We start from the raw sequence: 16,426 nt of genomic DNA, 5'->3' as shown, positions 1-16,426 counted from the left end.
TATGCCACCATTTCAGTCTTTGGACAACCAAAGAGATTATACCATGAGACATTGATGAAATATGTGGTGAGCAGTCAAGAGAAGCCTCAAAACTTCCCTATATATTCAATATATTCTGACATGGATTCATTTATTCTGTATAATGCTGACATGAGCAGCAAGGCTTATTCTAAACTATTGATGGCCGCACAGACAGAGGGATTGAATGAACAATTTGCCTCCCAAGACCAAAAGACTCTTGATATAATTGATATAACAAAAGAGGATGATGTATCAAATGACTTACAAAAAAACAGTCTGCCCATGATCCAACTTTCTAAGAGTCTCAATCCAAACCTTGACCATGAAACCTTATGGTATTTAGAATTTGATGGTTCTGTAAACAAGTTAGGAGCTGACGCAGGAGTCTGGATTCACAATATGCAGAATGACCAAGCTGAAGGTCATGCATATAGGTTAAACTTTCGATGCACGAACAATATGGCTGAGTACGAAGCCCTTTTGTTAGGTCTGAAACTCATAAAAAATTTAGGTGCAACCAAAGTTTCAATCTTAGGAGAATCAGATCTGATCATACAACAGATGAAAGGAAACTTTATCACAAATGATCTAAGGTTAAGAGCTTATAAGGGAGCAGCTATCCAAGTACTTGATACTTTCTCAGAATCTCAGCTAACTAAAATTTCAAGGAAGCTCAATTTACATGCTCATACCTTGGCAACCTTTGCTAGCACTTGCAAGCTACCTTTCAAAACCAATCACACTTTCACTGCTGAAATCAAACATAGGCCTGCAGTCCCGGATAACATCAAGAATTGGCAAGTCTTTGAGAGTGACACACAGATAAATAACTTCTTCACTCTAAAAGAAGAATTTTCCGGCATCAACATTGATATTAGCACTATGGATGATCAACAACAGGCATACACAATCAAGCAGAATATATCATCTGAAACAACAAATCTCGTTTTGCACCCTACTACCTTAAATAACGAAAATATACAAGAGCTGAGGCAAACAGATTTAGATCAAATAGCTGAGACAGAAGCCGAGGTAATTGATCTAAAAGACAATTTTCTGCCCATAGGTTTAACCCCTTTGGAGGATTTGTTTGATTCAAATGATATCTCAAGAAAACCAAAAATGCAACCGCTGAATGCTGAAATTGAAGACTGTAACATTGGAACCACAGAAAATCCCAAAATGATAAAACTATCTAAGGCATTACCAGCTGATCAAAAGTTAAAATACATTGAATTGTTCAAAGAGTTTCAAGATATCTTTTCCTGGAGTTATGAGGACCTAAAGTCCTATGATACCTCAGTCATCCAACACACCATACCTTTAAAAGAGAACCAAAAACATTTTAAACAAAAGCTTAGAAGAGTGAACCCTGTGCTCCTTCCCCTCATTGAAAAAGAGGTGAAACGTATGTATGAAGCAGGAATCATTGCTCCAATCAGGTTTTCAGAGTGGATTTCAAACCTGGTCCCTACTAGGAAGAAGACGGGAGAGATTAGACTATGTGTTGACCTAAAGAATTTAAACAAAGTCTCTCTCAAAGACCATTACCCCTTACCAAAAATGGATCATATCCTACAAAGGGTAGTGGGATCCTCTAGGATCTCATTACTAGATGGATTCTCTGGATTCAATCAGATTTTAGTACACCCGAATGATCAAGACAAAACTGCCTTCACAACACCTTGGGGAACTTTCAAATATGTCAAAATGCCTTTTGGGCTTAAGAATGCAGGGGCTACGTTCCAAAGAGCAATGGATATAGCCTTTGCCAAAGAAATCCATGATTTTCTGGTGGTCTACCTGGATGATCTTACTGCCTTTTCAAAATCAGACCAAGAACACTTAGAGCATTTGAGGCAGGTTTTCTTAATTTGTAGAAAATATGGCATATCTTTGAATCCAAAGAAATCATTGTTCGGCCTAGAGGAAGGTAAACTCTTAGGGAATATAATCTCAAAAGATGGTATTAGGATTGATCCAGACAAAATTCAAGCTATCTTTCAAGTCCCTCATCCAAGAAACATCAAAGAATTGCAAGGTTTTTTAGGTAAGATTAATTTCTTGAGAAGATTCATTCCTAATTTGGTCGAGCTAATAAGAATGTTAAATAATATGTTGAAGAAGGATTCCAAGGTCAAATGGACCATGGAAGCTAAACAAGCCTTTGAGGACATCAAAAGAGCATTGACAAACACACCAGTCCTAACAAGTCCTAGGTTTGATAGAGACTTCATCATTTTCTCCTTTGCATCTGAGTATACAATTGCTGCAGTCCTGTTACAAAAAGATGACCAGGGCTGTGAAAAACCCATTGCATTTTTTAGCAGAGCCCTTAGAGATGCTCCCTTAAAATATCAGATTATGGAAAAGCAAGCCTATGCATTGGTAAAGGCCATTAAAGACTTTAGAATCTATATTTTGTACTCTCATGTAATTGCCTATGTCCCAAATGTAGTGGTTAAGGACATTTTAACTCAAGAAGGAATTGAAGGCAAAAGGGGTAAATGGATTGCCAATATCTTAGAATATGACATTGAAATCAAGCCTACCAAACTCATAAAAAGACAAGGTCTAGCCAAGCTATTGACTGAAACCAATTTCCAAGTCCTTGACATTAATGAACTGGACAACGAACAGGAGCTGGCGACTCCACAGATCAACCAAGCCTTTTTGCAATCTCCCTGGTATGCTGATATATGTTTTGTATTGTTAAACCTCCAAGCTCCTCCAAGGTTGTCCAGAACTAAGAAAAGGTTCTTGAAAATGAAAGCATGAAAATTTTGTATCATAGATAACATTTTTTTTGGAGAAATCATGAAGGAATCTTACTTAAATGCTTAAAATGCGATGAAACTGACAATATCCTCAAAGAATTCCATGCAGGTGACTGTGGAGGACACCTATACTGGAAACCCATAGCTCACAAAATCCTAAGGGCTGGATTTTATTGGCCTTCCCTATTTACTGATGAGAGAAAATTTGTAATGTCTTGTCACAAATGCCAAATTTTTGAAGACAAAAGAAAGCTTTTGCCTTTACCGCTCAAACCTATCTCAACTGAGAGACCATTCCAGCAATGGGGTTTAGACTTCATTTGTGAAATCCACCCTTCATCCTCTGGTCAGCATAGGTGGATTTTGACTGCTACAAACTATTTTACCAAATGGATTGAAGCCATTCCTTGTAGGCAAGCCAATGACTCAATCATTATACAATTCCTAGAAACCAACATCTTGTCCAGGTTTGGCTGTCCAAAAAAAATTATTACAGACAATGCTGCTGCTTTCAAGTCCAAAAAAACGATCAACTTTTGCCATAAATATCATATGACCTTATGTCACTACATAGCTTATTATCCTCAAGGAAATGGCCTAGCTGAGTCTTCCAATAAAAGCCTCATCAACATCATCAAGAAGGTTTTGGAGGAGAACAAAAAGAATTGGCATAAGAAGCTGGTAAATGCACTATGGGCAAACAGGTTGACAACCAAGAGATCCATTGGCACAAGCCCATATGAACTAGTTTATGGAATGGAAGCAAGATTTCCTTCATCTTTGGGAGTCCCTATAATCAAGTTGCTGCAGGAGATACAAGCTGAGCCAAATGACATTCAAAGAAGGATCAATCAGACAATTCACCTACAACAAACAAGGGAGGAAGTTTATCAGAGAACCCAAGTACTGCAAGATAAGCTCAAGAGAATATTTGACAAAAGAACCAAAGATGAAGACTTCTTCATAGGAAGTAAAGTGTTGAGATGGGATTCCAGGAGAGAAGACAAAGGGAAACATCACAAGTTTGACTTCTTGTGGAAGGGACCCTATGCCATCTATGTTGTACAAGGTAATAACACCTATTTTCTGAAAAGTTTGGATGGCTCAAACATTGAAGAAGGCCCAGTCAATGGGAGGATGCTCAAGCATTATTTTGACCCCCTTTGATCAAGCACTGCACAGTTGTATATTGTACATAAATATTTGTATTTTCAGTATTTTCATTTACAGCAGATAGATAAGGGACCAAGTGGAGCTGATTTTGAGAAAGATCGGGGTACTTCACCAATTTTGATACATGTTTTGATCCAATCATTGGAAAGCAAGGGAAAGCACTTGGGAACTACCAAGGTGATGAGGAACACTCAGAGAAACAAGTAAAAAACAGAGCTGTAATTTCACAGCAAATCAGCTTGCAGGGTATCTCATACAAGTTTCTAAAGATTCAGATGAATGGTCTTTAACAAAAGGAGAATTCAGGCTGTAGTAAGATTGAAAAAATAAGGCGATCTGACCTGATGTTCTTGACTTTTCCTCTGGAAAAGTCATCCCCAAGTGGAGCCACTGTTAGTCTCCTATACCAATAGGGTTTCATTTTTCATGATTGACAGTGTAAGTGCCAAAAATGTTCATATTTGATGGTACAAAGGTTCCATATTTTGTGAAAGAAACAGACAATTAAAAAATGTAAAGAGGGTATGCCTTAAAAGAATAATCAAAAGGCAAGAAAATGAATTGGTCAGAAAAAATAATTGAAATGAACCCAAAGAAAGACCAGGAAAGTGGCCAACCAAAATGCCACTGCTATCTTGATGGATGACCCAACAGTTCAAGCTAGGCCATGCCATGTTTTAAATTGCCTGTTCTAGACTAGAGAATGAATACCTGTTCAAACAGTTCAAGCTTGACATATGAGTATCTGGATAGAGAAAGGAAGGAGCCCATCTGCTTAATCTGGGCCCTTGGAAGATATAAGGGTAGATTTAGATAGGAGGGCAGCAAAAAGAAAAGAGGATTATCAGGGTTTGCAAGGCTAAGTGCACCCATCCAAAAGAAGAAAGAATGTTAGGTCTATTAGGCAGGGTAGGCAGTTGGAGGTTGCAGAAGCAAGGTCTAACCAAATGATATATGGAAAATCATATCTGATCTCACCAATAAGAGAAGGGAAAGAACAATGGTCTATATGGCAAAAATATCAAAGCATGTCCAACTTCCCTCATTCCCTTCAAAAGGTTTCTTACTAACATCCCCTTGAGGACTTTAGGATCTGCCTAAACAGTCCTCCTTACATTTCTCCCTTGACAAAGTCAAGGCAAGTTGTGACCTTCTTCTTCAAAGGAAGCCACATTTCTTGTGTAAATCCCTCACTTCATACTTCATCTATCTCTGCTTTCCCACTTCACCTCACATACCCATATTAACTTCTAACCCTATTATATAGCTCCCTAGTATATCCCCCCCCCTTTAGCATTATAGCTAAGTAACATTGTCATGGGAGACATTAGTCCATCTGGGACTATAGTCAACCCTTCTGCGTCCTTACCCCGGAATTAATCTAACCCCTGGTTAAGATTAATAGCCTATACCTAAACCCCCATTCACCTAAACCCTTGCAAAAATTGCCCCCTCAAGTTAAAACCCAATGTTTTTAATGGTAAAATGTTTAAATACTTTTTATTACACATTGTGGCGCCATGGACTGCATTATTTTCAACCCAAAAACCCACCAAAACTAAGGTTTTAAACCGGCGCCATAAAAATATCATTTAAATAATGGGCGGGTCTCGTTCCAAGACCTGCACACCAAGTCGGAGGCCCCGCCAACCGTAGATCTCCCACCACGCCTGATCCAATGGTGGGAGGGTGATGTGAGCCGCCAACATGCCGGGCTTTAACGTCCGGGGGATGGGCGATTTTTCCGTCGTACCCCCGCCACGTGTCGGCAGCCCGGGGTGTTCAGAGGACTCCCCCCCGAAACCGCTTCTCCCCAAAGGTGGTGCGGGGAAACCGGAAACCGCCTCCCACAAACCGGCCACCCTCATTATGTCATCGCCCTCGTCACTATGACGTCACGCCCGGGCTCCCGCCACTATACCACGTCGCCTGCCACGCTGTCCTGACGCCCCCGCATTGTGCCACTGTGTCCCGCCATGCTATCATCCCAGTCATCATCCACGTCACCCGTCCGTACCTAGGGCCCGCTGATGACATCATCGCAGGAAAGCGCCAAAAGCGTGTATGCGCCAAATTTATCGTTAAAAAGGCCGAAAGTGACCATTTTTTGTCATTTTCACTATACAATCGCGGCTGCGTTGTTCTACTGGTCACCTCCAACTACCTCCAGATTTCAAAATTCACTGCTTCGAACGCCGCCACCAGCAAATTCAACGATAGTCTTCGTCCTCCAATCAACTCGACCACCCTCGGCGTTGGCTAATCCAGGTATTTGCCAAATTCAACCGGTTTGCTCGTGCTCTTCCCATTCTCTACAAATTTTTCCACTGAATTGCCTAAAAACTCCTAAATTAATGGTGTTGTCCTGTAAATGTTGGCCTAAAAACAATCTAAAGCACCCCCTGTTTAAGATAGCCGAGCACTTTACATAATTTCACTGTCACAGAATCGTTCTCAGGCTTGAATTTTCCATATTCTCTCACACCTGCCCGGCATTGTTCCCTTTTTCCGTCTTTCGATTCAAGCTCTCAGTATATTAAGCTGCCATCCTTTTCTCCTCTGCATTTGCCCTCACTGTCTCTAAATTCTGAGAGTTCACCAGAAGAAACCAATGCTCAAATCAAACTCTTCAAGTTGTTCTTTTCAAAATAGTAACTTTGGCTCCAGCTACACTCATTCTGCCACTCCTCTTCAAATCCTCATAAGCTATCATCTTCAGCCTATTATACTCAAAAAATTCATTCTAAAGATAACACCTAAAAGTTCTACAATCGCTACACCATCAGCTCTCAGTGTCACTCCTATGAATCCACCAAACAAGGAGCTTGAAGCCATGCCTCTTGCTGATAGATATTACCTTATCCAAGATCTTGTTGGTGATAGAAACCACTTGCAGACCTTCTGCCAATTGAGGAACATCTATCTAAACAATAATGACACATATGGTATATGGGAGTCCAATCCGCCTTATTATTTCCTCCTATCTGTTAATATTTTTCCAGAGATCATCCGCTTATGTGCTGAGAACTATGATCCAACTCAGAGAACTGTTAAGTCTCCATCTGGGAGCATACTTTTCCACATTAATCCTGACTCCATCAACCAAATGCTCAATTTCAAGCAGACTCAGTTGTTGTTTCCCTTCTCCATGAACTATTTGCTGGATGCAGGCGCCAAACTCTCCACTGCTGACATTGAAAAGATCACTAAGACATTCATGAGGGCAGACCGCCAGCCTACAGGGCCACCTCCTTTCTTATATGTCCATTTCAATGATGTAGGCAAGCTCCTAGTTGATATGATCTCCTATGTGCTGGGCTTCAAAACCAGTGAGCACATTGATGAAACAGTGTTGGTATTATTAGCTGCATATAGTCCAGGCCATCCCCCTGCTTACAAGTATAACTTTGCCAAGTTTATAGCCAATAAAATACATGACCAGCTATTGAAAGTGGATAGGGAGGGAGTATTTAAATATTCATCATATATCTACCACTTATTCATGTATTATCAGTCTGAAATCTTCCAATGCTCCATCAAGAAATTGGATTCTAGGGGTGAGAAGAGGTCTGTCATCTTCTGGTCATCAGTTTTCCACCAAGTTCAAGACTCTCCATATTCTTACTATGAGTTTGTTGACCAATTTGTGTACCCAGTCTCTTGCCTCTTAATGAGATCCCCTCCTCCTAGACTGTCATTTGAGATTCAGAAAACTTTGCAGCTGTCCAAGAGTTATAAAATAGGTGATTGGTACCTATATCAAAACCATACTGTCATTAGAATCTATGGCTGTGCGCTCTGTCCTTACAGGCTCCCAAGGTATGTACCCATGAGGTTGTTCGCCTTGGAATACTATAGACAACTCATCAGTTCTGACCTCACCCACTTTCATAGTGCCAAGGAAAAGGCACATCTCAAATTCAAAGATCATCTAGGCCCCTTCATCATGAACAAGAAAGAAGGTTGGCAAGATGCTGATCAAATTCTCAGGGATAAATACAAACTAAAGAGGAGCTTCTGGTGGGTCCCTTATGACCCAGAAGGCTTCATCAGTCCTAGATGAGTCAAATACAGGCTGCTACGTTATGATCATTGTAAATATCCACAAATTGAGCAGTATGCCAACCAAGATGAATGGTTGCAAGGCACATTAGTTGAGGAATTAACTCAAGAAGAAATAATGGAGAAACATGTCAAGGATTTAGAAAAAACTCTTGACTTAGATTCTGTGCAACAGGTAACTTTCAAACAGCCACATCAAATTGAAGAAAGTACATCCACTGCTGCAACCGCACCAGCCACCCAGGGGCCATCTACATCAGCAACAGGTACAGAAAAGGGCAAGGGGATAATGGGTGCAGAAAAAGAAGTGGTCATAGAGAAACCTGCCTCTTTAATTGGGCAGCAGCAAGAACAGACTCCTCCACAACAAACAGAGGCACCAACAGTGTCTGCCTTGTAGACTCCTTCACATGAGGAAAGAGGCAAAAACCGAGACCGAGAGGAGTCCACACCTGCTAGTGGATGGTTTAAAGAAAGGTGTAGAAGCTAATATGTATTGTTTAAAGAAAGGCGTAGAAGCTAAGATGAATGACGTGGAAGCTAAGATGGATGATTTGAAGATAGATTTGAAGACAGACATGGAAGAATTGAAGATAAATATGAATAAGTTGCTACAAGAAATGGTCACTAATGGTGAAAGTGTAGTAAAGGAAACTCATGATGAGAACAAAAGAAATGTTAATCATGAGTCCATAGACTCTAATGTTGGATCGAAGACCCACCATATTCAAAAATCGATATGAGGAAGTTTGATGGCAAGGATCACACAACATGGATATTACAGATGGAGCAATTTTTTGATCTCAATAATGTGCAAAACACACAAAAGGTACGTATTAAAACTTTATATTTGGAACCAAATCAATTTGTATGGTATCAATGGCTTTGCTCTCGCAAACAAATTATCAGTTGGGCAATTTTTATGGAAGAATTGACAGCACATTATGAGGATACAAAAAGCAACACTTTTTTTAGCCAATTGATAAGTCTCAAACAAAAGGGTTCAATAATGGAGCACATTGAGGAGTTCCAAAAATTGAACATAAGGGTAAAAAATATTCCAGAGGAGCATGGGATTGATGTGTTCATAGGGACTTTAAAGGATAATATCCAACATGATGTTCGCCTTTGGGAACCTGATTCATTAGAGAAGGCATTCAGGTTAGCAAGAAAAATGGAAAGCAAAATTATGGCAACCAGGAAGCATACCAGTCACAACTATAAAGATGGAAGTGTTGTTACCCCTAGCCTTCCACAACCTATAAGGTTGAAACCACAACAATTGGAAGAAAAAAGAGCAAAATGGCTTTGTTACAGTTGTGATAGCAAATACACTAAAGGTCATAAGTGTGCTGAGAAGAAATTATTCTACATAGATTGTGAAGAGGAAGAAGAAAAGGAGCAAGAAAGGTCAAAGGAAGAGGATATACTCCAGGAACAAAGCCTAGATAAAGAAGAAATGAATCCGACCATATCTTGTAATGCATTGGCTGGAATTACCACTCCTCAAACCATCAAGATAGAAGGACAAATCAAGAAGAAAAAGGTAATAGTGTTGATTGATTCAGGAAGTACCCACAATTTTATTCATTGTAAGGTAGCAAAGGAATTGAATTGTTTCCTATATCCAGCACCAGAATGTCAAGTGATGATTGCAAATGGAGGAACAATAAATTACTCTGGAAAGTGCCATAATATCAAGATATCCATGGGAAAATATGTTTTGACTAGCCCAATGCTTTCCATTCCAATGGGAGGTGTTGATGTTGTACTAGGAGTCCAATGGCTACAATCCTTGGGTACAATAGTTGTTACACAGTAATTTGTCACTGTCTCCCTGTCAGTCTCCCTACTATGTCAGGAGTTCAAAATAATCAAGCTCATACTCTCTAAACTGGCCAAATGACCCACTTTGCCAAAGTTTTCATCATCGTCGCGACTTTTATTAAAATAACTGCGCTGACTGGCGCTTCATAACAGAACTCATGCGCTGCCAGCGCGGAAGCACACGGGTTTTCCGCGCTGGTCGAATTTCATGAGCCAGTGCAGTTTCGGTTTGCATTAAATCGCGCTGACATGAATTTCTCTATTATTCACTCACGATGTCAGCGCTCCAGTCCAGTTATGCACTCGCGCTGATCCTGTTTGGGCGAGTTTGTTCTAACAGCCGACCTTCCAGATGATTCCAGACCTGGTTATTGGCCTTGCAAATATCGCCCTACCTTCTCTGGCATGTCTGTTTCGTCATTTGAGCCACCTTCCTTGGAGATAAGCTCATCCTCCCACCATTCATGGAGACTCCTTCTCCTATTTATGCCTCTACCATTGCCATGAGCAGCTAGTTTGGATTGTGTGGAATTGATAGTGCTTAGAGTGCTGCTGCTAGTGTGTGATTTGATAGGTAGTTGGTGTGACAAGTGTGGGATTGCTAAAGAGCTCAAGGAAGGGTGTGAAGTGTTGCTTGTGTGAGAGAGAGTTTGTCTTGGGAGATCTACCTCTAAAGGTGAATGCTTAAGAGACTTGCTGGCTGGACCCTCTTGAGAAGGATTCGACGTCAGAACTTTGGTTGTACTCTTCTCTGTTATTGATTAATAATAGATGACTACTATTATGGTTCCACTCTCATTTGTCTTTATAATGGTTAATGTGAGTTATGTCTTTTTTGACTGATGTATAATTGCATATATTAGATTTCACGCTTGTATTTGTATTTATCTTCATGTGTGCAGGTATCCATTCACGAGGATCGTGGAGGATTGTGACTGGCCAAAGCGAAGGAGCGAGAACGACGTCTCTTCATCAAACATTAGCGTTGGAATCCAAGTAGGTCTTCATTGCCTACCTTTTATTTGCAATTAGGAACTTGCGTAGTAGCATTGTGTGATTATTACTAGACCCGGTCTGGGCTAGTAGGGATCGTCTCTGTCCGTAGAGAGGATTTACCTCCGTAACAATTTGGCGACTCCGCTGGGGAGCTGGCCTTTGTCCCTTTTTCGTTCATTCTTGTTTTGAGTTTGTTTGTTGCTCTCTTTTCAAAGATTAGGGATTAGTCCTCTGCTTTTGGATTTCCTGGTTCAATCTGGGAAGTGCCTTGATTATTTAAAAGAGTCATTGCCTTGGTTTGGGAGTTTTTGGCCTGTTTTTGCTTGTTTTTTAGCCTCAGCGCGTTTTATAGTAAAACAGTCGCACTGACATCGCTTATCTGTTTCTTTGGCATCGCGGTCATCGCGTTTGTACATTGAACAGTCGCGACGGTTCTGAAATCGAACCAGCGTGGATAACCTGTGTCCTTCCACGCTGACAACGCTTTGTTGCTACGCGTGGTCTTTGATCAGCGCATTGTTGTTGTGTACCACCCGCGCTGACACCTGTAGAATTGAATTTTTTCAATTCTTCCTCCTGAGCCTGTTGATTTGACTATTCCCTGCTCTTTTCACCTGGTTTATCACTTGTTTTATATTGCTTGAATATTGAAGAATTTTCTTGGGAAGTCTTATTGGGCGGATCTTGTTTTTGTGTCTTGTGACCTGGTGTTCCCATCCCGTTTTCGTTGGATTGGCTTTGTTTCGTTGCTCGTTCACAAAGATTCATTTATTACTTGACTTTGCTTTTGCGAAAACCTTCCTTCTTGCTTGGATTTCATTTTCACCTTGTTGGGCTTAGATCACATAACTCGTACAAGCCTTTGCTTTTCCTTTGATTTGGAGAACTGTTTTGGTGTCTTGGGACTTTGTTGCGTTTTTCATTGAGTGATTTTATTTCTTTTTACTCGGTGTTGCTGTCTCTCAAAATTCATTTTAAGTGCATTGTGCCATTGAAAAAGAAATCGAACTAAAATCTTTTGCATTCAATAGTTAATGGGAAAAAGAGCATTTCGTTGATTTGTGTTCTCAAAAGAAAAGTTTCTTTTCCTTGCCTTTAGCTGCATTAGGTTGTTTGATTGATTGAGTTCATTTTGTTTGATTGAAAATTCTTAACCCTCTCATAGCTAGAATTCATCGAACAAAATGGTATTCTTTGGCATGTAGTTTGCATCTAAGAAATTGTGAGAGATCATACGGTAGGACCTGAAACCGAAACTTAATTCAAGATCAACCATAAAATAAACTGAGTAAACCTAAAAACACATTGGAACTTAACGCAAACATCTAGAGGTCTAGCCTAGAGACGTGTTCCGGCGTCTTTAAACATAGTCACTATTGTTTCACATTACAGTTGGGTGATTCCTCCTTCTGTGACTCGATAGTGGTCTAACATGGATTGTGCTCCCACGTACCATCGCGTATATAGGGAGACCCCACTAGGATTTTATCCTTGATCCATAGGAAGCTGAGTCTGTCGCCTTGCGAACCGTAACGCACCGAACACAGCATTCGGGAAGATTGACTGCAGTACGGAAAGTCCTTGGTTCTCATACGATTGCCAAGGTGTATAAGCAGTTTTACGGATTGCTTGGTAAACCTTTTGCCTAGAATCTCCAAAGCAGTCACTTTTGATCCTTTTCGGACTCCCTAAAAGAAAAGGTGCCAGTGAGCATCTTGTCACTTCGTGCTCATTAAACATTCGAAGGAGACTAGAGTCATCTTTTCGTCCTTTTCTCGACTCTTGAAACATGAAAAGGTCAAGTTTAGTTCCTGTGTCTTAAAAATTTATTCAGCCACGTTAACATCACCTGTTTAGATCTTGTGTGCATTAGTTTGAGTAGGGTCCTTTATCGTTAGATTCCTTTAGGTCTTGTGTGGGGTTTGTCATCCTGGCTGACCCGTCAACTCCCGTTCCAAGTGATCAAGGCTCTCCATCTTCTGCTGCTCCTGAGGTACCAGTTGAAAGCGATACTCTTCCTGTTATCCCGAGTATCCAACCTATCAACTGACTTGCCCCGGGTGACGAAGATTATGAAGAAGATTGGAACCCTATCTGGGAGCCTGACGAGGACGATATTCCTATTACCCCTCCTGGTGTTTCGTCTCCGATGTCTACCTCCCACATGGATGAGACATCTCCCAGCGCAAGTGAGACACCCGTGGTGTCGAATGTTGACATTCCCATCCCAGCTACTTCTCCACTCCCCCCGCGTTATCAGTCGCTAAGGGATAGAGTAGCTGTCAGGACTCCTGGTACGACTATGTGGGATCCTCATGTCATTCCCACCACTGAACCCTTTGTTTCACAACCCCATACTACACCCGTTACCTCAGTTCCCACGAATCCAACCATTTGTGTAGCATACTCGACTCTGGTCGTTAGTGCCGTAACAACGTCTTCATCTACGAACACTGGTGCTGGTCCCTCTCACAGTCAGGTGAGTAGTGGCCAGCCGGAACTCTCGCCTAGAGTCGTCAACCCTGCACAAAGTGCTCCATCCTCTTCTGGTCCTGTTCCAGGAGGGGGGCCATATGATGCCTATGGGCAAGCTGTTCAGGACCCGAATGCGCAAGGTCCACTCTTTTATTATGATTCTACTGGTCAATATCTCCAGTTCACTCAAACTGTGCCTCTTCAACCCTTCATTGAGGTTTCAGTACCGTTATCCATCGCTTGGGACTCCAGTACTCATTCTTTTCATGGGGGCCAGGCAATCCCTGTGCAGCCTCAAGGACCGCCTAATCAAGGCTAGCCACCTTATGTGCAAGCCCCCCAAGGGCAGCCACTTTATGGCCAGTCTTACCCAGGACAATCTGGGGGCCCACCAACCCTACGTACAGCAGGGCCAACCCACTACTCAGTCTAGTCATCCTTCTGGGCAAGGGGGGCAACCCTACGTACAGCAGGGCCAACCCACTGCTCAGTCTAGTCATCCTTCTGGGCAAGGGGGGCAACCCTACGTACAGCAGGGCCAACCCACTGCTCAGTCTATGCATCCTCCTGGGCAAGGGGGGAAACCCTACGTACAACAGGGCCAACCCACTGCTCAGCCTGTGCATCCTTCCGGGCAAATGGGCCAGCTTTCTACACAGCAAGGCCAACCCACTGTCCGTCCTAATCATCCATCTGGACAGGCTGGCCAACCTCAAGGTCAACCAGCCGTCCAGTCTGCTCGGCCATCTGTTCTGCAAGGACAACCCTTGGTTGCTCAAGGACAACCTGGCACCCAGCAAGTACGTCCTTCTGGGCAAACAGGTCTATCCCAAACCCAACCAGGCCAACCTTCCGGCCAGATGATCCAAGCCCAACCCGTTCAAGGACATTATTCTGGGCCCCAAACTCAAATGGGTTATCAAATGCAAGGCGGGCCACGGCCCCAACCTTCTTACCAAGCGCAGCCTTCTTATCAGGCTCAGTATGGAGCTCAGCAAATGTATGGCTACTAGCAACCCCAGGGACAAACCCAGTTTACCCTTTATCAAAATTATCAACAGATGCAGGTCACTCCTTACCAAAATTATCAGTATGTTGCACCTGCAGGTCAAGTTGCTAATCCATGGGGTGCTGGGGGGCACACCCAGGGTCAACTGTCTGCATATGGAAAAAATCCGTATGGACATAACCCCTACGGGCAAAGTCCCTATGGGCCAGGCCCCTTTGGGCCGAGCCCATCTGGACAGAGTCCATGGGGGCAACCACCACCTGGTTGGAACCCTGGTACTGCCTCTCTACCACAGCCACAAATGTCCTTTAACCCTCAGTTGCCTTTCTTAGCGACGTTGGAACTTTTGGATGTGTCCAAGTTAACGAATGACCCCATTCTGCATAATCCGTATTGGCCACCAGTTCCAACTAAAATACCCGGTGATTGTCCAAAATTTGATGGCAAAGCTGGTGAAGATCCTCAAGCCCATGTCATGACCTATCACCTCTGGTGTTCATCGAACTCATGGCTTGATGACTCTATCTGGCTCCACCTCTTTCAGAGAACTCTCACCGGCTCAGCCGCTAAGTGGTATATTAAGCTGAATCGCGGCACGTTTCAAGATTTCAACTCGTTGGTTATGGCATTCCTAACTCATTTTCAGTTACCCATTCGATACGAGACAGGGACACATCTCCTCACGTCTCTCAAACAGGAAACGACTACGCATATATCTGATCATATACATGAATGGAGAAGGCGTCGTCGCTTGATCAAATTCTGGATTCCTGATCAACTCCTGACCGATTGGTTCACAACTTCCTTTGTCCCGGCGATCACGCGAGACATTGCCATGGGAGCTTGTGTAACTAAAGAGCAAGCTATCGCGCGTGCTCAATACCTTGACTTAGTATACTCTCAGTCGGGTACTCTATATGATTATTTGCCAGACGCCCCGAGGCCGGGACAAACCAAGGCTCTGCCAAAACCATCTGTTGACGGAGTTATTGGCTCTGTAAACTCGTCATCAAAGAAATCGTCCGCGAACCCTGGGAAGCAAAAACAAAATGCTTCTAATGGAAATGCTTCTCAGGGCCAATCTAATTTTGGAAGTACCTCTGAGTTAAACACCGTTCAGTCCACCACGGCGGACAAATCCTTGAAAGGGAAAAAGAAAGGGAAAGCCAAGAATAAATCTGAACAGCCCAAACAGGATTCCCCTAAGCCTCCACCCGAGGAAGGAGCTAAACGAAAACCTAAGTATCCTTGTCTCATCTGTGATGAGGATCACTACACTAAAGACTACCCTAGGTGGTCTGAAGTTAGTTGATTATTGAAAGGTGCTCCTGGAACTCCTGCTGTGCTTAAAGAACGTTTCCCTTCTCAGCAGACTCAAATGGTGGCAGACCCATCGCAACCCTCTTCCTCTTTCGGCTCTCAAGTGTTCATGGCTGGAACGATTCCCATCCATGTCTCCACTCGAGCGAAAGACTATCCATCTCATGCCGGGAAAGAGCCGGAGGTCCCCTCCAGCACTCCTCCATCCAGTTCTGGTCCTCTCCACATCGAAAGACCCAGCACTGAGACGATCCCCCGACCCCCTCCCAAAGGTGTACTCCGGAAGTCGTCTTACAACCCTAATGCTCGTGCTACCCAGCATTATAGCATTGTTGAGGACTTAGCCCAGGCTCCATCAGCTATGTCCGCTCTAGAAGTCCTCCAGAGCTGCCCCTCCCAGAGGAAGTCCTTGCTATCGGCTATCGGTGGCATAGACCCGGCTGATTCAGATTTGATTTCTTTCGATCTCGAGGGCTTTTCATCGAGACTGCCTCACCAAGTCGCTTTCCTTATACAGGTCATCATCAATAGCAAAACGATTCATCGTACAGTCATTGATGAAGGAGCCTCAACTTGCATCATGTCTGTTGCATGCTGGAAGGCTATTGGTTCTCCTACATTGAGTCAGTCTCCAACGACGTTAGAAGCCTTTAATGGAAGAGAGTCTCATCCTTACTGTATCCTCCAACGCTTGCCCATCTACTTGGAAAGAAAGACGGTCGAAGTGGAGGTCGAAGTTGTTGACGCTAGTCTTACCTACAACCTC

Source organism: Pinus tabuliformis, chromosome 4_1 (assembly GCF_031772625.1).
Source record: "Pinus tabuliformis cultivar Carrire ecotype Pingquan chromosome 4_1, CPIR1, whole genome shotgun sequence".
Classification (NCBI taxonomy): Eukaryota; Viridiplantae; Streptophyta; class Pinopsida; order Pinales; family Pinaceae; genus Pinus; species Pinus tabuliformis.
Note: the sequence above shows the minus strand (reverse complement) of the source record.